Raw genomic sequence first — 17293 nt, forward strand, 5'->3', positions numbered from 1 at the left:
ATATATCATGTCAAAAAAAAAAAAAAGACATAAAAATGTCATTTTGAGATTGAAACTATTAATTTCAATTGTAATTTATTTCACAATATTACGATTCCCAATGTAAATGTTAAACATAGTATCAGTAGTTTCAGTAGAGTACAGTGCTATCAACACCTAATATGTCTGAGACGTCTTCCGCAAATGCAGTTCTGATATATTTTAATTTTTGTAATTATCACAGAGGAAGTGACTGTGCCCCGTGAGCCATCAGAGGAACTAAAACATGTCTCCTCATCACGTGTCCACACTCCTTCCCTCAATCTCTGAATCTATCAATCTCGCAGTGTGTCTTCCCTGTTTTCCTTCCTTTCTGTTTTATTTTCAAGTCTTTATCGCTGTAACGGCATATTATCAGCATGATGATTTTCTCTCTGTGTATCTGATGGTGGGGTTGTTGTTTGATGGTTTCTGTTCTCTGCGGAGCTCACAGTGCCTCTGATGTCATATGACCTTCATCACAGCGCCGATGCAAATCACCAAGCCATGCAGCCTTGTACGTGACCCAGAGGTCTATTCATTTCATCAAGAGTCGTTCTGTACTGTATCTGAAACAGTAGACACCTCAGGACATTTCTCAATTGATTTCAACAGCAATAAGTACATGAAGTACATTACTGCAGTTGCACTGGCTCTGTAAATCACTTATGTTGTCTGGTCCCTGTTTAATATGATATTTAGGAGCCCCAAAAAGTATTTGGACACTTTTGCACTTCAAAATATATGAATTTCATTGCAATTGGTCATTTTGTCATACACCGTGCTTGAAAAAAGTGTATTTGTGTAGTTTCTTTCAAATAAATAATGTCACTTCGTTTGACATTTTGCTATAATGATTTTCATATATTTTAAATCTGGTTAAACAACATTTTAAAAGCAATATATGCATTTTATATTATATTACATTATACATGTTCAAAATTTTACATTATATTATATTATATTATATTATATTAGATTATATTATATTATATTATATTATATTATATTATACAGTTCAAAATTCTATTTTATATTATATTATACATCAGTTTAAAGGTTTTACATTATATTATATTATATTATATTATATTATATTATATTATAAAGTTCAAAATTTTACATTACATTATATTATATTATATTATATTATACAGTTCAAAATTCTATTTTATATTTTATCATACAGTTTAAAGGTTTTTATTTTATTTTTATTTATTTTTTAATATATGTCTATTATGCTCACCAGGAAGAATTTATTTGATCCAAAACACCACAAAACCAGTGATAATATAAAATATTTATTTAAATTGAACTGTTTTCTGCTTTCTATTTCAATTTTATTCTGTTATACTGTTTTCTATTTTTCTATCTTAGAATGTAATTAGTTTTTTTTAAAACATTTATTTTTAATATCGCAGTTTAAAAATGTTCAAGTTTAGTAACATTATAAATGTCTTTACTGTCACTTTTGATCAGTTTAATGCATCCTTGCTGAAAAATTGTACTGATATATATATATATATATATATATATATATATATATATATATAAAAGATTTTAATTTAACAGCTAAATTTGTGCATTTGTTCTCAAGAAACAACAGAGAACAAAATAGCCTTCAATTCTGGAACACACTCGGCCCATTTACATCTGCATCCCACTCAGACTGAGACCCGTATTAACTACATGCAAACTAATTAAGATGATCAGGTGGCGAACACCCTCCGTCTGTAAACATACACACCCCTGTACACACACACACACACACAAAGGCTCTGCGATCTGCATAACCCTCTCGTGTCTTTGGCATCTGCTGGTGTCTGGTCTGCATCGGTGTTTCCCACCCTGCCCCCTCTCCAGTCGTGCCGCAGGAGCAGCGGTCCTGACAATGGTGGGAAAGCGGAGCTCTTTATAAAGGAGGGGGCCTCCACTGAGAGCGAGGGACCAGCCGCGAGCTGGGCAGAATATTAATGGCTGACACCACGTTCTGTTCATTAAAGGCACGCATGCTGCAGCTGCCGGCCCTCATACCAGCTTCACCCTCGCCAGGGGCATCAGGGGCCGCTTCTGCCAGGGCCCAACACTGGGGGAGGCACGGGGGTGACCCATGCTGTGTCTGTGTGAAGGCCAAAGAGCAAGATCCAGACACTGTGACTTCCACAATTAGCCAAAAAGCTCTTTTCAAATTAATATTTAAGGAAAATTATGAATATTTTTGTCATTTTACGATTATCAGACTATTCTAAGTGTTCTTATGTATATATCTAAAATATTACATATTCACTAATGGTTTTATGGATATATAAGGAAAATTATGTATATAGTAATTTAAGCTTTTTTTTGGTTCAAATTCATATCGATATATTAGGAAAACTATGTGTATGTATAAAAAATAAATTAATTTTAGAAAGAATTATCAGACAACTGTAACTCAAACATCTCACTTATATCGCATGTCATTCACTAATGTTCATTTACAAATGAAATGTTATTATTTTTAATCTTCTTTTCTGTGATAGATACATTTTTCGAGCATTTCTTATGCGTTCTGAACAATAAAAAAATCAAACTAATTCGAAACTGCATGCAATTAACAAAATGTGATATGTATTATCTAAATTCACATTAGCTGCAGTTCTCAAAGGTTTACATATTAATGCATTCATATATTAATTCATTCATGCATTCACAAATTCAATCGTTTCTTCATTCTTTAAGCAATTAACCAACAATTCTCAAAGGGGTTCAAATTACGCCAACTTTGAAATGACACACCGTATTGACTTCATATTGTAATATTATCCTAATATTGGAATCCTTATAGCGCACGTTGAACTGAATTCATGCATTTATGTAGCCCCCAATTCGAAAACTTTCAATTATGTAAAGATCGAAACAAATCCCGCCGAATGCAACAGGAATCATCGGCCACGAGAATGCTGGGATGCTGTCTGTCTCTTTGAACACGCTCCCGTTCACTGCATCTGTGTCAAGAGGCTCTTAGCTTAGCATCACTCATTAGCAGCCCTAGTTTCCTGATTTTCTTCTTTTATCCTCCCACCCCTCGTTATCCGTCTCCAATTTGCTTTAAGGGAAAGATTAGAATTGTAAATAAGCCTGCTATAGAAGTACATTTCGCTTTTTGTTGGGAATGTAAAAAAACAAAACAAGAGCGTAACATCATTTTTCACTTCAGTATGTACTGTACATCATATGGATTTAATGTACATATATTTTATATAGATTTCAATGCATATTTTTTAGAAACATACATACACACACACACACACATACATACGCACTGCAAAGTCATAAAAATATCTGAATTCTATTAAATTCAAAGATATTTTTTTTTGGGAAATGATAAAACATACATATAAATGTATTCACTAATGTGCTGCTATCTTAAATGAGACAAACCTAATTTTAGGGTTCATTTTTTGGCGATAAATCTGAATTTAGACCTTAACGAACACTAGATCTCTGTTAATATATTAGCAGCTTTAACAAAGGAAGATGGCAGTCGCTGCTCCAGTCATTTCTCTTCCTCCTCGCCAAGCCCCCGCCAGAACCCTCTCGCTAATTACTGTAGTAAGATCAGATAGACTAGAAGCAAGGGGGGCAAATGAAGGGGGCTATAATATCCCCAATAAACACACACACACACGCGCACGCACAAAAAAGACCATGATGCAACTCACCTCATGTGCCAGCCCAGCCATCTTAGCTTCTCGTGTAAGATCTCCGTCAAGATGGCCTCCCTTCCTCCCCGTGACGCTGACGAGGGTTTTGTCGCCGCTGGCACTGGCACGGACTCTCCCGCACCCCACAGGGGTACAGATGGCACTGGGGCTTTCTGGGTAGATGGAGAAGGGAGGATGGAGCAAATGGAGACTGCCATGATCCTCCAAGCATCTCTCTCTCTCTCTCTTTGCTCTCTGATGGCTGTGCCCTTGTTGTTGTTACTTTATTGTGCCATATTGTGGATGGAAATAAGACTCTGTATGAAAGGCGAGAGGGAAGGAGTGAGTACAAGACAATGAGAGAGAGAAAAAGAAACGGAAGGTACCAAGACGACTGAAACAACATGAAAAAGAAGCATTAAAAACACTCTGTTATTATTGGCAAGCTGATGCCATGGCAACGGTCTTGTTTGTTTCAAGCTGGTTACAGAGATCTTTTTTCGATATACAACATATCATTTCAGTTATTTCTTATTTTTTAAGTGTTAATAAATTATATATATATATATATATATATATATATATATATATATATATATATATATATATATATATATACACACACACACAAATATTATTCAATCAAAAAATGAATATAAAAATTGATTGTGAATTTATTCTTTATTTATAAAGCATTCATTATATATATATATATATATATATATATATATATATATATATATATATATATATATATAGTTAGTATAATTTTGTTTGTTTCATTAAATATATCATTATTTTATTAAATACTATAAAATTATCTATATATAATAATTAAGCTTTAATAAAAAAAACTTTAATTAATAATAAAACTCCATTTTAATATACCTATATAAAATGTATACACAATGCAATTCTATTATTTTTTTCATTAAATTTGTATGAATTCATCATTTCAATTTTGTATAAAAAATGACAACACTATATCAAATACAGGTATACTGATTTTTATTTATTCAAATAAAATTAAAATGTATATATATATATATATATATATATATATATATATATATATATATATATATATATATATATATATATATATATATATATATATACATAATATGTTCAATTTATATAATGACATATTTTATATTTAAATTATTATTATTAAAATATAATTATATTATATTTATTTTACTAAATTAAAAAAATATATCTGAAATGTATTACTGATAAAAAATTATACATTTTATTTATTTAAAAAAATATATATGCACACATATGATTTTACATATTTTTATGAAATAAATACTAACTTGCATTTTTAAATGCATGCTTTTGAAGATGCAAGAGTGTCAGAGCACAGAGTGAATAGTCTCCATTTAAGGGAAACATCTTAAGTGTCCAATCCAGAAACTGCAGCAATGCATGGGAACATCCTCGGTTCCTTTTAAAGCTACAAATGCACTCCACTGAGTCTAACCAATTAGCCATCACCGTGTATCATTACCTACCGCAAGGGATGCCTGTTCTAACAAGAGCTTTTTCCTAAAGAATTAAATGCAGCCTCGTCTAAGAAGCCACTGAATGCAATGATAGGCTGCTTTCTCAGTGTGTGTATATACAGCCAATGAATAAGTGTTTGTACTGCTGCCATTGTTTCTGCCTTTCACACGGGCAAATCCAGCACAGAGAGTCTAAATAGGACTACAGGACAATCCTAGGCTTCCCTTTAGGCTACAGACCGCAACAAATAGCCCTCAAGTACCTCTTTTGACTGCTGAGCTAGTGAGGATCGCAGCAGCCAGAAACCAATGTCACCTGACAATCTCATCCAAATGAGCACAGAGCTGAAAATATACTAAATGAGAATCTCTCGAAATGCCCTGCATGGTTTTCAACCTAATTGATCTTTTAAAATGATTGTCAAGAGAAAAGAACAAAGATATTCTTATTACAAATGTAGATTATGCTAAACAAATTATACAGACAATGTATTCCCATTGTACTGTAATTGGTTTAGATTGACAGGATGTTGACTGGTTACTAATGGTAATTTCTATCACGAGTTTGAAAACGAATTACAATCTGGACAACGATTCTGACTGGATTTCTTTTAAACTAAAACATACCTGGGGGTAAAAGTGGGTGCTCTGTTGCTTTCATGCTTGTTTTCAACAGATTTTGAGAATTATTTCTACTTTCGGTTATCTAGCTTTATGAACAGTGTTAAAACTCATACAGCTAGATAACCAAAGAGAGAAACCAACCCTCAGGAAGAGGTTTGAGGAACGAGAGCTGGTACACTGATGGTCTGGAGGTCAGGACCGCAGAAACACATCTACAAAGAAATTGCAAGTATTTCGTTAAAAACAAATCAACAGCAAAATGCCTCATGGATGAATCAATGAATTACACTAAATAAAATAGAAAATCAATTTAAACAATTCAAAATATTTGAGAAAATAATCAACAAAATGGCTATAATAATAATAATAATAATAATAATAATAATGTGCATATTTGTATTATATATATCTTCAAATTATAAATAAACTATGTTCTTAATTTTTGTTTCTAAGGGGCTGATATTTGAGTATATTTTATATATTTCTAATTAAATCTAATATCAAATTTATCTGAAGGTAATTTCTGTAATTCAAAATTAATCTTCCTTCAACAATTCGTTGCATGCTTTCAAAAGGATCGGTTCCTTTCTTGATATAATTTTTTTTATTATATCATAAAGGGCAAAAACATCACACTCTATTTCACACATTCAATAAACTTACATACTATTTCTTGTGAAAGGTCAGCTCACCCTTACATCTTAAATGCTGTATTGTCCATCATATTTAATGTGATTGTTATATAACATACCACAATTGAGTCATAAGTATTGTTTTTCTATCCCAAACATACATTAAGGGGGCAAGTGTTCCAGTGTTAGGCGACATAATTATATAATATACACTATAGACCTCTAGCTAACTTTATTTACTAATTATGACTTTCATACTCTAAAAACACTAGCAAATTAAATCTTATTTAGAATAAAGCACAAGACGTGTATCTCATTGGCTCAACGGTCAAGGATGAACGACACCCAGTGGGTTTCTGCTCTTTTTTTTTTTTTTTGTGATCAAATATTAAATTGAAAGCGGATTTATAAAGAACCGACTTTAATTATAAACAAATAAATTGATTTAGAGCCAATAAGTCATATATAGTGCAAGATAAATCTATCCATAACGTGAATATAATATTCACTGAAAACAAAAGCGATTTGTGCAGCTTACCTCATGAATCCCTCCGTGCAAATGGCATCATCATCCCCATCCTCATTCAACTGAACACGGAACACACGAAACATGCAGCCTGTCTGTAATCCACAATGTCTCCTCTGCTCTCTAAATATGCCTCTCAAGCTCACCAAACAATGGATTTCTTCCTAAAACAAGTCGCTTTGGACGCGTGCTGACACTGAAACGTTTACAACAGGTGGCAAACTCTCCAAAGCAGCATTGATTATATTGATTGTGATGATGCCGATGATGAGGGGCGCGCGGCTGTGGTACCAGTCCTCAACATCCAGCCCAGTATGTTCTCTCCTGCAGTGACGTCAGCGGCGGACCGGCCAATCACAGCGTCCGCCGAGCGCCATGCTGCGAACTGACCAATCAGAACGCGACGACGCAAGTCGCTTCTGTGCGCCGAGTGTGAGATGACGCTATCGACGCTCGCGCGAGCTGCAGGTCAACGCTTAGATGCGCTTGTTTATTAATTTACTGAGAATAAGCTATGCTTTAAAAAAAATTAAAATATATAAACGCAGTTTGTAGGATAAAAAATATTACGCGACAGGGGCCAAAGTGTTCTTAAAAAAACTCAAGACAATTCTACTAAAAATATCGTAGCTATCAATTCGATTAAAAAAGTAAATAGCCTACCTACTTTGTGATTTTTGTTATTTAAAACAAATTATTCAGCAGCTTTCTTCAAAGTAACAGCAAGGGCTATATTTAAAACAACAAAACACTGAATACAAACATGGGATGATTTCAAACAACTGTGTGTAGCCTAAATAATATTTTACTAAGCTAGACATAAAACAATCTACAAATTTGTCTACAATAAATGTTTTCCAAAACGATAAAGAATGCTTGTTTGAAATTGTGAGGGTGCTATTTTATCGGAATTAATTGTTAAACGTTTAATCTGCATTCAACAAATCCAAAAAAACCCATGTCTACTTTTATATTAAATGTAATAGCTAGAACTCCACAATGATTTACTCAACGAGTATTATCATTTTTACATTTTGTGTGTAAAATTATTTATCTTTCCCTGAACGTTGTTAGTAGCCTTTGCTTTAATCATTATTATATTATATTATATTATATTATATTATATTATATTATATTATATTATATTATATTATATTATATTATATTATATTATATTATATTATATTATATTATATTATATTACGCTAAATGTCCTTACTCGTAGAATTATTTCAGCACGTGTCTTTTTTCTTTTCTTCACTTCAGCTTTAGATTTAAGAATTTTTAAATTGTACGAAAAAGTGCAGCAACTGTTCTGAAAACAGAACTTTTTCGTTTTTCTTCGTTAAGCAAATGATTAAACCTGAAGTATTATGGAAGCCTAATGCATTTAGGAATCGAAAAAAAAGGTCAGATGTCAAACCTTTCGCAAAATTTATAGACTATAGCTGATCAAGGTTTTAGCTAAAACACAAAAATTATTTTCCCAACTCATTATTCCTGACCAGCTTAATGGTAAAAGGATAGAAACGGAAAATAATTAAAAAATTATTATTAATGAAAGGACACAGTTTTTAAAAAGCGCGCGGATATAATCCTTCGCTATAAAGTGAATCGGGGCTAGTTGTCACACTTTTAGTATTTCTCAGGGTGGGTTTATATCTGAATCTTCTGCATAGACACAAGTCTTACCTAAAATAAGCTGGTGGAGACTTGTAGCCTACCGTTGTTGCCCATGAATGAAAACACTCGTTGGTCCAGGCTATCAAAATATTATCAACGAAATAGCAATCATAAAACATGAAAAGAAACATGTTAACCCATTGTTCTGGTCAACATATATTGCATCTGATTTTTATTGATTTTTTATTAACAACATTAAAACACTAGCCCCAGCCTTAACGTTTATGAAAAATATCTGCTACTTCATTTACTGTATAAAATCATATCATATCATAATCATTCATATCAGTTTAAAATCTTTAAAAAAGAGAATATGCTTATAATGAATACACGCAAATGATAAGAGGGTTTTAAATATAAAATACACATTTGTATAATAGGTTTTTCATTAAGTAATGGAAACACCTCTTGACTTCTTCCTTGTGTGACAAATAGTCTGAAATCAAGCACAATTCAGAATCTGCCTTCACATTTTTTTTTCTGGTTTGAAAGTGTTCAAAGTAAACGAAATAAAAAAAAAATTACCTTTTTATAACTTGTATTTATTTATTTCAATTAGAAGTTCATGTGAATGTACCATTCCTCTGCTCTCTGAGACTGGTTTAGACTTTCTCTAAACTTTCTATCAGACAAATTGAGAGACATTGGACTTGAACTTCACCTCAAGGACATCTGTCCCTTTACAGAGAGGAAATCTGCATTCAAACATCTTTAAAACCATCAAATTAATACATCAAATATTTCAGATTGTATATGTGACATTTAAAATGCATTTACGCAACACACTTCATAAAAAAGTTATTTACATTAATCATAAAAACGCTACATTTGTTGTACTGAACTAACTAAAATGTTACTTTATGATCAACTTCTGTGCAGTTTTAATACACACTTAAATGGTGCTGTAAATTAAATAACAATAACTGTTGCATTATTGGCTTTCTCTATAGGACGTCCTGAGGAATGCACGTCTGCATTCCTCCATCCCTTAATCAGGAGTATAATGCAACACTGATTCGGAGGATGGGGTGAAGTGACAGCTGGTCTTGACCTCTGACCCCTGCTGTCTGGAGCGCTGTGTTGCCAAGAGGGGTCATGCTTCTCTCAGCCCCTGCAGGGAGGGCGGCTGTCTGGGAAAAGCCATCCAGACACTCCCAGAACACGTCTCAGTAGGGAGGAGAGAGAGAGGAGACAGGTTCGGGACAATGTGGTACCCATATATCCTAAAGTCTGAGTGAGACGCCCCACCTCAGGGCCCTGACTGGGGCGCGGGGGCCAGACAGGACGAGTGTGATCAGCATACACAAACATACACACACACACACACACACACACACACACACACACACACACAAACACTAACAATATGGGAAATGAGCTACATTTAATCATGGCACTTCAGTAATATTCTAAGTAATCATAATAGTATTTGTCTTCGAATTTTAATATGTTAAAAACACGTTAAAAGACTCTTTTGCATATGCTCTCTAAAATGACAGAAAGTCACAAAATAATACGGCTTTTAATAAACGTTTCAATGATCAAATTTGATTGATTATTATTTTGCCCGGTATTTTTTTAATGTATATTTTTATATTAAATTTTTCATTTTAAATGTTTGAATATTTAAAAATGATGTAATATTACATATTGCCTAATATTTGTAAATTGTGTTGCATTTAAATTTTACATAATTCAAATATATGCTAAAAAAAATTATAATTAAATGGTCTGGTTTTTGTGAAGTTATAATGTTAGACAGATGATAAATTCTAAAAATAAAAGAATATAAATTATTTCAAGTGCTAAATACAAACTTATCTTATTTTGTATTTTTATATCTTATTTTGATATTATTATACATTTAAATACATTTTAACGTTATTTTTAAACAAATGTTTATACATTATTATTATATTTGTGTGTTTTGATATTACAATACTTTAAAAACATTTGAATTATTTTTAAATTTGTATATTATTCTATTGAATTATTAGTAGAGTTTTGATATTAATAAATCATGAAAAAACATTTTAATATTATTTCTTAAATATTATCATTATTACATTTAAGTTTTGATATTAAGATAATTTTAAACAATGTAACTGAAACTAAAGATTATTTATGAATTATTATAATTGTGTTTTGATATTACAATGCTTTAAAAAAAAACATAATTTTAAAATAAGTACTTATTATAATTATTTTGTAATGTTCTGAGTTTTGATATCAATAAATGTAGGGAAAAAAAGCCTTTTAACATTATTTCTTAAACAAAAATTACTATTATTACTATTGCATTTAAGTGTTTAGATATTTAAATCATTTATATGTGTACTTTTAAATTACAATTTTTGTCTTATTACCTTATTCTGTTTCAACATTACAATTTTTATAAAGAATGTAACATGGTTTTTAAATAAATATTTATCAAATATTATTATTGCCTTATTTTTATCTTCCCTATAACTTGTTCAGAACTACCATAATACCATTTGCCTTCAGCTTGGTTGATCATCCATTAAAAATCCACTAAAAGCTTTATAAAACAAGTAAATATTAAATGCAATACTGAACACACAAGCGTGCATTGCAAATACAATATATGGTAAAGCTCCTCTATTAATGTAATATACTGAAACAAAGTGGCTCCTTCTAAACCATTAAGACTTTGCTTTGCTTTCAGAAAAGCCTCGGTTCAGCAGAGGAGGAGACTTCCCATATATTACAGACGCAATGCCCAGGCTGATGCCCTCAGATGGATGTCTGTGTAATACAGTCTCACAAAGCATGATGGGAAATGTGGCATCCACACCATCTTCAGGTCAGACAATGCAACACGCTCTCAGACAGGTGCGTCTGGTCTGGATGGGACAGGACGGGACGGGACGAGCCGAGCGTGCAGCCACGTCAATCAAACTCTAACAGAGACGTCTCACACATTTACAGTGGCATCCTCCCTCCTCATTCATTCAGCTCCGTCCTGTGAAAGAAGCCCTTTGTCACAGAGCACCATTCAAACCCCAAACAGGTCTAAAGAGAGGCCAGGGATTCCAGCGCTGACCTGAAAGCCACAGCTCCTCCTCCAGCGTGAAGGAACAGCTCGAGTAACGCAGGAGAAGGATGCAGTGGATTGGATTAGTGCTAATCTCTTGTTCCTCACCGCGGTGCGCTGACAGGGGCACTTACCGACCCTTTGAGTCACCGGATACCTGGAGTGTGCGAGGCGCACAGCCGGCGACGGGGAGTGTCAGGAACAGGATCAGGAGGAGGACGCTGAACAAATAAAGAAAAAAATCACCTCCAGCTTATGGAATCAGAGGCATCCAACACCTTCATGATTAATAATGAACAATCCAGCTTCTTAAGGAACGTCAAAACAAAAAAACTTTCAGCTTACACATGCATGGGGTCAATAGGATTTTTATTTCTTTGTTTTATGGAAGATATTACTACTTTTATTCAGCAAGGATGCATTAAATGAATCAAAATATAATAGCTATTTGAAATAAATGCTGTTCTTTTGAACTTCATATTCATTAAAGAAACCTGAAAACGTGTCATATTAAGCAGCACTGTGGTTGATGATAAGAAATGCTTCTTGTGCACCAAATCAGCATTAGAATGATCTCTGAAGCATGAGATCTTATAAAATAGAAAAATGTTTTAAATTGTAATATTTTAAACTATTACTGTATGATTAAGCAAATAAATGCCGACCTCTGGTTGATTTGAAATATGAATTAAAACTATAATAGCATTTCTATGACACTTCAAAAACAAACAAACAAAAAAAACTTTCAAAAAAAAAGAATTAATAAAAAAATCATACTGGCCCTAAATTAAAAAAAAAAAAAGTAAAAAAAAAAAAATTAAATCAAGGTAAGTGGTTACAGTCAATTTTTATTTATTTTAGCTACATTTAAATAAACAAATGTAGTTGACTAACTTTTAACATTTTTTTTTATTATTGAATTTAGCTAAAATAAAATTTTTGCAACCACTTACCTTAAAAAATGTTTTCAGTGTAATCTATAAAATGTAAAGTATATAAAAACTAAACAATAGTGAATAATATGGGCTAAATAGAGAAGAGACATAAACAGAGCGGTTTTGGCTCAGTATAACAGTATAACTCTAAATACTCTAAATCACTCGAATATATGAAAAATTTAAGTACATTATTTCTTGACAAGCCTGTCGGTAACACAAAAGGAAACTGAGAAAGCCGATATGGCTATTAACTGATCTCAAGTGTTTTCAATCACTGCTCTCTTTCAGCTCCCTGACCTTGTGTATAAAAGCTTTGTCCTCCTCCCAAAGGTTCTAGTTTCTTCACTTTAGGTTTTCTGTTAGGAACCTTTGTAAAACAATCAAAAAGAGTAAACATTTACTTTAAATTTGCATTTTATAAACTGTTGTTTCTGTCTAAATTGAAAAAGCTGACGCATACTGTACATGAATATAGAAATGAAAACTGCTCAAATTAAACGAACACTCCTTATAATACAAACGAAGCAAAAAGCATTTAACTGAATTTGATGTTACAGGAGGTAATGCTGGTTGTGTTGACTGGATGAATGGGCAGTTTTCAATATTGAGCACTTAATCAAGATGGTACATATACCGATCTATCACTATCAGAAATATAGAAAACAAATCCTCAAAGCTCTAAACTCTAATAGGATCTCTTCAGCAGAATCAACACTAAAGAGTTTCCTAACCCGGATCACGCTCAGAGAGCAGTTAAAGCTTTTACTGCTGCTTTTCCTGAATGAGATTTAGACCGACATCCCATAATACTAACAGCTTCCTCAATGAAACTAGAATACAAACGAAGAGCTCAGACTGAGGACAGTGTAAGCCCAGTTTGGCGCCTTTGTAAACCCCTTTATAGAGCTCAGGCTGGATTTACAGACTGGCTCATGAGTGTAGAGCACAGAAACACTCACAACCTCACAACCTGAGGAGTGTTATATTAGACCAACAGAGACACATTAAAAACATTTTCATTTTAATATTAAAGCTCTAAATGCACATTTATTTAAATAATAACTATACATTTCTATGCATCATCAAAGCCAATCCAATAAGTATTCGTTCACTTATGTCATCATATCTTTTGATCACGGTTAATCACCAGATCCTCCTATCAACCCTACTGGCAAAGGGCATCTCAGGAACCACACTTCAATGGTTTGAGTCTTACGTCCTTTAAAGTATCTTGGAGAGGTGAGGTGTCCAAGTCACAACATCTAACTACTGGGGTGCCTCAGGGGTCAGTTCTTGGACCACTTCTCTTCTCTGTCTACATGGCATCATTAGGTTCTGTCATTCAGAAACATGGCTTTTCATACCACTGCTATGCTGATGACACTCAACTCTACCTCTCATTCCATCCTGATGATCCGATGGTAGCTATTCGTATCTCAGCTTGTCTAACAGATATTTCTTCCTGGATGATGGACCATCACCTTCAACTCAACCTTGCCAAGACAGAACTGCTTGTGATTCCAGCAAACCCATCGTTTCATCACAATTTTACCATCAAGTTAGGCACATCAACCATAACTTCAAAAACAGCTAGAAGCCTTGGAGTTATGATTGATTATCAGCTGAATTTCTCAGACCACATTTTTTACAACTGTCCGATCCTGCAGATTTGCTTTATTCAACATCAAGAAGATCAAGCCCTTTCTTTCGGAACATGCTGCACAACTCCTTGTTCAAGCTCTTGTTCTGTCCAGGCTGGACTATTGCAATGCCCTCTTGGCAGGTCTTCCAGCGAATTCTATCAAACCTTTACAATTAATTCAGAACGCGGCAGCAAGATACATTTTTAATGAGCCAAAAGAATACGTCACACCTCTGTTTATCAATTTGCACTGGCTTCCAATAGCTGCTCGTATAAAATTCAAGGCATTGATGTTTGCCTACAAAACTACCACTGGCTCTGCACCCATTTACCTAAATTTGTTACTTCAGACTTATGTGCCCTCTAGAAGCTTGCGTTCTGCAAGTGAACGTCACTTGATTGTGCCATCCCAAAGAAGCACAAAGTCACTTTTACGGACTTTTAAATTAAATGTTCCCTTCTGGTGGAATTAACTCCCCAACTCAATCCGAGCAGCTGAGTCCTTAGCCATCTTCAAGAATCGGCTTAAAACACATCTCTTCCATTTTTGATTGACCCTCTAACTTTATCACTCAATATTCTAATTCTATTCTTAATTTTTTTTTTAAATACTACCTTTCTAATCTGTTTGTATTCTATTTTCTTTTCATTAATTATGCAATTGTGTGTGTGTGTGTGTGTGTGTGTGTGTGTGTGTGTATAAAGACCTCTAACACTAGCTTGTTCTATTCTTTTTTCTATTCAATCTGTTTTCTTTTTACATATTATATTATTTAAAAGCGTGTAAATGTGTTCTGTGTTAACCTAACGGAGACTTATATATCATTGCTCTTTTTGTTGTTTTGATTGCTTCCACTGTCTTCATCTGTAAGTCGCTTTTAGCATCTGCTAAATGAATAAATGGAATGATTTGTATTGTAAAAAGCGCTATACAAAATATACTTGAAAAAGAATAAGTTTTGCCATTTTCAATAAACAAGTGCTAGGGTTTTTTATTTGTGGATATATGAACTCAGTTCGTCGTAAAATTATAGAGTCAAAACTCATAAATGTAACCATCTTATCATATTATTATCAACACACACACACACACACACACGACACTCAAAAGACCAAAAATGTAAAACATTTTTTTATTATTATTTACTATTACTAGTATCAATCATTTTAATGTAAAATAGTGTTTAATGTGTGTGTGTGTGTGTGTGTGTGTGTATATATATATATATATATATATATATATATATATATATATATATATATATATATATATAAAGATAAAAATGATTTAATATACATTATTTTAATTCAAAGCATATTTTATAGCTTTACTATAAATTTGTACTTGCCTACAAAAATAACACACACATTAAATTTTAATTATTTATGTATAATGTGTACGTGATATGCGCTTCCTCTCTTTGTATCTTGCCATTTTATTTAATTTTATTCCTGTAATGGCGAACAATAAATAAATACAAAATAATTCATACAAAATTCTAAAATCACACACAATCAAAAACATTTAAACAAATATATATTATAAGTTTAAAACACACACACATATAGGCTACATATACACATATATGTATATGTATATAGTAATTGGTTAGAGAGTCTTGTCTAGTTTGAGTGTCTGAAGCATTATGGATCCGCTGCACATAATGCACACATTTAATTCCACATTATCCTTTCTAATCTGGGTAAAACATTTATTTGTAGTATTCAGCGTGCCACCGAGCACCTGTAACGGTCACAGCTAATTAGCGGCGTGGAGCGTCTCACCAAAGCCTCTCTTCTCACACACAATGTCCTAACCTTCATTTCTCACAGCTCAACATCAACCCCACCCAGAACTTTCCCACCCTTCAGCTCCACACGGGACGTCAATCAAAAGATGGGCGATCAGTCATGAGCCGTGAAAAGACCTCGTCCCGCTATCCCTTCATTCCCTCCTCTTACGCTCCTTTCTTCCATTATCCCAGCGGCTCTGAATGGACGGGACATATTTTAATCTCCAGCACGCCTCTTCAAAATTCCCGCCGCGGCCGCCATTGGTCGGCTTAATCACCGCTGAGGCAGACAGTGCTGTCTTTTTCAGAGGGCTATAGGATCAAACCCAACCCTCCCTCGCTCTGCGTCTTCAGGGTCACGGCCCCCCTCGGACCGGGGCCCTTTGAGTCCTGCGAAAAGGATCATGTCATGAATGGAGCTTGATTTAGTTTTAACAGGGTGCAGTGTCCGTCCTCTAAGTGGTAAATGAATAAACATTAGCCGCGAAAGGCCTGCGGGGAAAGAGAATGGAGAACGGGGCCTGTGAATGCTGAGAAGGTGGAGAAGGGGTGTGTGAGTGCTTCTAGAAAGGAGGGGGTTTCCCGCTTCCCTCCGCAGGAACCCAAAGCAGTTAATTGGAAGGTTTGTTTGTTCCTCACGTCCTTTGACGGGATGGGAGCGGAGATCTAAGTATGTCACATGCTGGTTTCCCAGAGAGGGGACGTTAAAGGCTTGCGTTCACCCATATGGACTGTTTGTTGTGGCGCTCTTCTGACTAAATATTTGACTGTTTTTGAAACCATGATATAATAAAACACAAATTCGAAGAACAGGAATGAGGTGCAGTGTTGAAGAATTCCTTCAATAGCTTGTCCATTTAATCTAATAAACAAAAACAACAACAAACAGTTTATGCTTTATAAATATATACACTCATATATATGCAGTCAAATGATTTATCGTGATTAATCGTGATTAATCGCATCCAAAATAAAACTTTTCGTTTACATAATATTTGTGTGTGTACATTTGTTATGTATATATAAATGCATGCATGTATACATTTAAGAAACATATGTTATGCATGCATGCATGTATACATTTAAGAAAAATATGTTATGCATGTAAGCATGTATATATTTAAGAAAAATATGTTATGCATGCATGCATGTATACATTTAAGAAAAATATGTTATGCATGTAAGCAT

The 17293-nt window shown here is 33.6% G+C and overlaps 1 long non-coding RNA gene across 1 annotated transcript; it reads right to left on the minus strand.

The window, feature by feature from the left end:
• Nucleotides 1-1579: 1579 nt before the first annotated feature.
• On the minus strand, nt 1580-7277 carry LOC128013893 (uncharacterized). Its single transcript, XR_008183446.1, has 4 exons — nt 7007-7277; nt 5840-6048; nt 3723-4021; nt 1580-2137 (listed from the first exon to the last, which is right to left on the minus strand). It is a non-coding gene; the product is annotated as an uncharacterized LOC128013893 (long non-coding RNA).
• Between the last annotated feature and the right edge of the window lie 10016 nt (nt 7278-17293).

Source organism: Carassius gibelio, chromosome B25 (assembly GCF_023724105.1).
Source record: "Carassius gibelio isolate Cgi1373 ecotype wild population from Czech Republic chromosome B25, carGib1.2-hapl.c, whole genome shotgun sequence".
In the NCBI taxonomy this organism is placed as follows: Eukaryota; Metazoa; Chordata; class Actinopteri; order Cypriniformes; family Cyprinidae; genus Carassius; species Carassius gibelio.